The sequence below is a fragment of the Penaeus monodon genome, unplaced genomic scaffold, assembly GCF_015228065.2.
Source record: "Penaeus monodon isolate SGIC_2016 unplaced genomic scaffold, NSTDA_Pmon_1 PmonScaffold_16699, whole genome shotgun sequence".
NCBI classification, from domain to species: domain Eukaryota; kingdom Metazoa; phylum Arthropoda; class Malacostraca; order Decapoda; family Penaeidae; genus Penaeus; species Penaeus monodon.
This window is the reverse complement of record NW_023646039.1, coordinates 1-7,829: the sequence shown is the minus strand read 5'-3', so window position 1 is coordinate 7,829 and position 7,829 is coordinate 1. Positions and strand designations below refer to the sequence as shown.

The 7,829-nt window shown below is 32.5% G+C and overlaps 1 pseudogene; it reads left to right on the top strand.

Moving 5' to 3' along the window:
* Positions 1-4,087: 4,087 nt before the first annotated feature.
* On the top strand, positions 4,088-7,384 carry LOC119569574 (annotated as a pseudogene).
* Positions 7,385-7,829: the final 445 nt, after the last annotated feature.

Here is a 7,829-nt window from a genome sequence, read left to right as displayed (position 1 = left end):
TAAATTTTAAATTTAGTTTTAATTTTTTAATTTTTTGGTAATTTAATTTTAAATTTTTAAATAAAATGTTGGGGTGATACTAATGTTGGTAACTAAATGCTATGTTAGGTGATACTAATGTTAGGTGATACTAATGTTAGGTGATACTAATGTTAGGTGATACTAATGTTAGGTGATATTGATATTGATAATATATAATATTGACAATAATAATATTGACAATAATAATATTGACAATAATAATAATAATATTGATAATAATCATAATATTGATGATAATCATAATATTGATGATAATCATAAAGTTAGAGATGATGATAATATTGATGATAATCATAATATTCATAATCATAATATTCATAATATTGGTTTTTAATTATGATAATAATATTAGTAGTATTAATATTACTAATATTATAATTATAATTAGATGATGATGATGATGATGATGATGATGATGATGATGATGATGATGATGATGATGATGATGATGATGATGATGATGATGATGATGATGATGATGATGATGATGATGATGATGATGATGATGATGAATTCTAAATATAATTATAATTATAATTATGATAATAGTAATTATCATCATTATGATGATGATTTTTATTTATTGTCATTATTGTTGTTATTGTTACATATTATTATTATTTGTTTTATTTATTTCTTAATTTATCTAATGATTTTTCTCAATGATGATGATTGATAATAGTCGATGATGATGATAATTAATAGTAGTTATTAATTGTTGATAACAAATAATAATGGTAATTTATAGCAATTAATAAGTAATAATTTTAAGAATAATAACTGTTGACGATAGTAATAGTAATACTATAATATAACTAATGATGATAATGGTAAAGATAATGATGTTTATAATAATAGTGATAATGATGTTTATATTAATAATAATTAAAATGATGATGATAGTAATAGCAGTAATAATTGTATACTAATGATAATAGTAATAACCATAATAGTAATAATAAGTTGTAAAAGATAGTAATAATAATAATATTGTTGTTAAGGTTTCATACGTTCTTGTACATGTTGTTAATATTGTTTTTATTTTGTTAATAATATTATTTTTGTTGTTATACAAACTTGGCTCTATAGTACATAGTCACCTCTGAGTGAGTTACATAGTCACCTACCTGTTCTTACCTGGTTTACTTGTTGCTAAAATTTACTTTAGTTTTGCTGTATGATAGTTCTACTTCAACCAGCTTACTTTGTATTAAATAATTATGAAATACTATCATTTAGCATATCTTTTAATTCCAAATGTTTTTTATTTGTGATGCAAGTTCTCTTAGAGAAGTTTTTTCTTTATATTTTATTTCCATTTAATGTTTACCTAGAAAGTGACAGCTGGAGAAAACAATACTGATGGATTCATATAGCTAGTAGTATTGTCATTAAATGGTATTATCTTTAACATATTTTTTTATTACATTGTTGTTGGTGTTGTTGGTGGTGTGGTGTCCTTGCATTAGTTTTTTTATTGTCAGCTGCAGAAGAAATAGATAAAATTCTATCGGTTATTTTTAAAGAGCTTTTAAATACCCAAGAGTGCAAATTAGATACTAAGCATTCAACTTTGGGCATAACGATTCGGTCAAGGGGGGAAACTCCGGGCTAGGGATACCTGGTTAGAATGTTTGAAATAATACCATGGGGGGTCTAAATAGCGCATAGTGAGAAAATTTGGTTTGTGATTGTGAAGTCCCATGGTTCGTGGGTAGATTCCTCCCAGGGATATACATTTGCTATTGTGTTTTTAAACCAGGGCGTCTAGATAAAAAGACCTAATATTGGATATGTCAATTGTATAAGGCCATGGGGGTCTAGGAGAAGTTAAATGGCAAAGGAGTATGTTGGAATGTGTTTTCACTAGAAGTTAGTATGTGGTATCTATCCCAAAGATTTAATTAAATATGGGGGTGAAGTCCTTCCAATTTTGAAAAATGCTTCATGTGTTCATTATGACGGCATTCATAGATTTCACTTGCTAAAGCTTTGTAGACCATCAGGTCATTTAAAAAATCCTGCTTAGCTCGGTAAGTTTTACTTTAAAATTGTCACAAAATGGATATATGAGGAGCAATAAATGGAAAGTAAGTAGCCACAAGACTTTTTAGGTAAAATAAGTAAATGAAATATTTTGAAAAACTGTAGGGCTCATCTAAAGCAAAAATCTTGAAGCTTTATTGTTTAAACCCTAGAAACGTTATATGTGCAAGCCATGCTGTCTACCAACATTTGGTCAATCGTTATGTATGGATCATAAGGTAGGGTAAATTTAGATAATATTCGTTTTTGAGGAAAAGTTTTATTCGTTGGTGAAGAAATAATCTGAGACCCACAAATAAAGGTCCCCCTAAGTTTCAGCTCCCCCTCAGTATGTATGCAAATAAAGCAATTTCTGGGATGTGGTGCGACCCCCCATTAACCTTCCCCTAGAACATGCCCAGTCACAGGAATTTTAGATTGCTGGGGGACAGGGCATGTTATGGCAAGGTCCACATATGAAAATTATCCACATTGTATGAAATACACTAAACTTTCTTGAATTGTTAAAACGCATTAACTTTTTTTTTTATAAGACATTAATTTTTGCTATTGTATGTACATGAGTGTATTTTTTCTTTCATGTATAAGATTACCTGGTTCTGTAATTTTGCAGGAATGTAAATCATTTTTTTCTCATTCAGATTGTACAGAGATATCATCAAATGGAAAATAAGATTTGAAAAGGAGAAGTTTAAAAATCCCATTGATGAATAAACATAAAAGGGACTACTATTTTGACTCGTATGCTCACTTTGGCTCCATAAGTAATTAACTAAAGTTAAGGCTCCTCTAGAAGTGTTTTGTTGCATATAATTGTATTTGTATGTTGATCATACGTGCTCCATTTGTTCTGAAAATTGGGAAATCCCCTAAGAATATTTTTTGACAGAAATGTTGAAGGTAAAGTTCGAACGCTTCCCTACCGAATGAAAATGTACCACAAAGACATTTTTTTTAAAGGCAAGGAAGTTTGGTTGAATATATATATTGAATTTGATATTCTTTTTATTGAAGTCAGTTTCCTTGTTCAAGTTGCCATTTTTAATTTTCATTTTTTGAGCTGTGATTCAGGCTGATTGCTCTTATTTTTAGTTTTTAGTATATTCCATTTAGTTTATTTTGGCCTATTTGTTTTGTAAATGGCAGGCCTATTTTTATTTTAGGCAAATATATTCTTTACTCCCTTCTGCACCATAAATTTTATCAATGTCTCATATCTTGAACAGTTTTTTTAAGATGACAATATATTTATAGAAGCAATGAATTTACATTGCAATTTAGAGTATTATTTCAGTTTGGGCCCATTACCTTTCTCATAGTCTGTGATGTTCTGCATTTTTGACCATATATTTTCCTTGTACGTAATGGTTTAGAATCTGTAACTTTTCCATTGTGCTCGTGAATAGGCATTTTTAAAATTTTAATTTTTTTAATGGTGAAATAGTCATTCAGTAACTTTTTTTGTTGAAATATGTATTTTAAAATAAAAAACATTATTTAGACTGTTTCTGATGTTGGATTGGGTACGGGCATTCTGTCCATGTTTGCTGCGAAGGCTGGTGCTGCCAAAGTTTATGGGATTGAAATGTCAAATATTGTAGAAATGTAAGAAAATTGTAATGCAATAATCTTAAATAAGGTGATTCAGTTTTTGCAAGGGGCAATATTCTGTTCTGCAAATGTAAACAATTTGCCTTTTGGTCTGAAAATCTGTACTATCTTTGTCTATTTTTCATCACAAATCTGTATATTTTTAAAACTCCCTATCTATATCTATATTTTTATATTTAATATTATATATATATTATATATATATATATATATATATATTATATTATATATATATATATATATATATATATATAATTATATTTTTGCTATCTTTTTTTAAATATTTTTTGTTTACAGTCGTGGAAATATTCAGGGCAAGTAAAAAAAGTAACTTTGCCAGTAAGAAAGTGGATATAATATCAGTGAGTGGAGGGTACTGCCATCTTTTATGATCAATGTTAGACCGCCCTCAATCCCTCTTGATAAGTGGCTGGCCACAGACGGAATGCTCTTCCCTGATGGGCCCACTCTTTTTGTTTCTGCAATTGAGTTAGTGTTTTTCTTTTTTTTCTTCATATAAATTGTGTTTTTTCCCTCTCCTCTCTCTCATTTTTTTGCTTATTCTCTCTCCCTCTTTTTTTCTCCGTTTTAACCTACACACGTTGGGCCCCTCAAAGAAATAACACCCTTCATTTCTGGGTGGTATCTATAGTAGCTAGTGCCCACTGCAGGGGACGTGTGTGAACTACACACAGCTGGGCAGCCCCTCTGAGTATAAACTCTGACTTTATGCTCCTTGTTTACCAATGGAAGGATATTGAAGATTATGCTCTAGGAAGATACACAGGAAGTTTAGTGTGCTTGTAAAGTTAAAATGCAAACTCAACACAAGAAAGTCGAAACTTTAAATGCCAAATTTGCTAAAAACCACCACCTACTTTGCTAAACCACCACCTACTTCAAACACCAATGGCACAGCCACTTTTTGTCGTTGAGTCTCTGCTGCAGAGCCTGCCTCTCAGCCATAGGTGGGTGTGTCACTGTACAGTTCTTGCTCTGCCGGACCTGAAATACCCAAGGAGAGACCAGGAGAGGTCCAACTAAAAGGCCTCTCTCAAAGGATGACGGACTGCTTAGGTGTTGATTACTGCCCGGTTAAAGTGGAAGAAATTCTTACTGTACTACACCTTGGGCCTGCAAAAGGGTAGTGCAATGACTTGTAATTCACAACATGACACCCTTTATGCTGACTGTTATCAGTTATCAACATCATCATCTCCCCATCCATTGCAACATATGGACTGTCAAGTGTTGTGGTCCTTCCTCTGCAAGACCAGCATATCTGTTGCTGAAGTAGTCCATATTGGGCCCCTCCTCCTTGCAGTGTGGTCTTTGGGCTTGAAAATTTCTGTTCAGTCTGGGTGATGATGTCCCCCTCAGGCTTGTAGTTTTTAGAGAAGTCGAAAGGGCATCCAAGACTGATCAGAGCTTACCCCTCCTGTTGGCTGGGTGTAGAGCTACATTCTCCACATTGATAAAATGGAGACAAGTAATGAGCTTGGTTGAACCTATTCCTCAGCATGACCACAGCCATGGTATCACACTGCAACAAGTGATGGGCCCAGTAGATGTCCCGGTCCTTCCACTGTACCCCATCACAGTGTGAAGTCCAAGCCATCATTGTTGGGTTTATGCTAACCTCCTATTCCTAATCTTCCTCCTCTTAATATAATGTAGCAAAAAATATATAGATTCATTGCCATTTTTACTTTGTATTTATTTGTTTATTTATTTATTTTTTTAATTAACTAATTATGCCACATATTTACAGGACCGTCAGTACAAGGATGACAAAATCAACTGGTGGGGTAGTGTATATGGGTTTGACATGTCTTGCATCCCTGAAGTAGCCATGACAGAACCCCTGGTGGATGTAGTGGAAGCAAAGCAGGTTAGTAAAAAGAAAGGAAGGATTTCAGAGGAAAATATCAATTTATTTTTATAGATATCAGCAGTTTTTGTAATTATTTTTCACAGTTGTAAATGGCATTACTTTAGTTAGTGTATATATTTTTGTTTAATATTTTACAGGATTGGTTTGCATTTTCAGCATTCCAAATTTGTGGTTCAGATTACAGAAACCTTACAACTTTTTCATTTCTTTCAACCAGGTTGTGACAAATTCTTGTCTAGTTAAAGAAGTTGATCTTTACACAGTGAAGAAGGAAGACTTGCATTCAGCTCACCATTTCATCACAGGTAAGAACTTTGTAATTTAACCCTTAGATGATGGTATTAGAATCTCTTGGTTTCACTGACTGGTGATTTCTGGCAACCATCCTGCCCCTTTGGGGTAATAGTCCGCTAAAGTTAGCGGAACTTCCTGCTCTAAATGTGTTGCCATGCATATAGCCGTATCTGACAGATCAAGCAGGGTTTTGACAGCTGTACACATGGCCTGGCAGTAATGGGTTAAATTTTAAAGTATAACTGAATTAACTGAAAAAAACCCCAGAATCTGAAATTTTTACCCATAAAGTACTTTCATACAAATTATTTTTTTATCAGGTCCGAAGGAATGATTATGTACATGCTCTTATCGCTTATTTCAATATTGAATTTTACAAAGTGTCTAAGAGGACCCGGTTTCTCTACAGGTATGTGTTTTCTAATTTCTTTTTGTTCTCTCCCACTTTGCTCCATTGGTCTTCCCCATATAATCTATCTCTCCAACCTCTTTTCTTTTTTCACATTCTTAAGAGTTTCTGCTTGTTTGAAATGATCTGTAAATAAAAGATGTGTGTTCCTCAAGTATATGAGTAATTTATTATGGCCTATACATAAATCAACTTGAAGTGTTATAGAAATCCATTTTCCCTTCACTTAATGACATATGAGACTGAATGTATATTCAGACATAATGGCTATTTGAGGATGTTCTTGTCTGGTTGTGCATAATTTAGATAACCCACAAAAGACCATTTGTATAGTTTCATCAGGTATTTATTTACAGTTGATATGATTGACTTGTAAATGTACAGGTATCTTCCGTCCCAATTATATTAAAATTTGATTTCCCCCATTATATTTATTTAGGTACATAATAGTGTCTGTAAACTGTCTAAATAACAAAATTTTATTGGTTTCAGCTCCAAGGGACGATACACACACTGGAAGCAAACTGTTTTTTTACTTTGATGATTACCTGACAGTGAAACATGGAGAAGAGATTTTTGGAACCTTTACCATGAACCAAATGAGCGTAACAAACGTTTACTTAGATTTCCCCAAATAGAAATGGAATTCCATGGAGACTGTCAGAATGCAGGGAATCTCACAAATACAAGATGCGTTAAAAGCAGTGCTGGTAGGTCCAAGTTGCTTCATCTGCTTTCCTCTGAAAATTTACATGTGTTTGTAAAAAGCATACATACTTGTATGAGAAATTTAGATTTTCTTGGACCTGTTCAGATTTTTTGGATTAATTTGTGGTTTTTTTTAGTGAAATGTTCATTAAAAGATAAGATTGTCTTATTCATGTATGTTTCTCAAACACCATGAGTAAAGCTTTGCTTAAATATATTTTTTATTTTGGGTTTTATGATTTTGTTTCAGGTTTATACTGTGATCACTTTTCAGTCCACTGTAGGTGATCAGCTTCTTTTGAAAATTAAGGATCTATTTCATAAAGACTTTATAATGCCAGTGAAGGAAATGTCTCAAGTCAGCATATGGTGTTACTATTATTGACAGGAAAATCAAACCTTCATGAAGCGCAACTACGAAGATAACTTGAAAATGGATGAGCATTAGACTCCGCCTCTCTTCCAGGAACTTGAAAGAATCCTGGTGGGTGAGCATAATCATCTGCTTCTCAGTGCTAGAGGATTGAGCAAAGACTCCTGACCTCTCCTTATTTTTCGTATGTGGCTTTAGCCAGTGTTCTGATGTGGCATATCACATCTGAGTGTGCAAGTCGACAGTAATGAAAAGTGAAGTGAAGTGGAAAAATTCTTTTTCGTATATGTCAGTGAATCATCTTTTGCAGAAGAGTTGGGCAGAAGTCTAAGTGGACTCTGTAGTAAATTATTTAAATTACAGTGTATCAAAAATGTGCTATTCTATCTTTTTTTCAATACATAGTTTTATTTTTATGATTCTGTGTAAATTAAAATGAATTTTTTTTTACA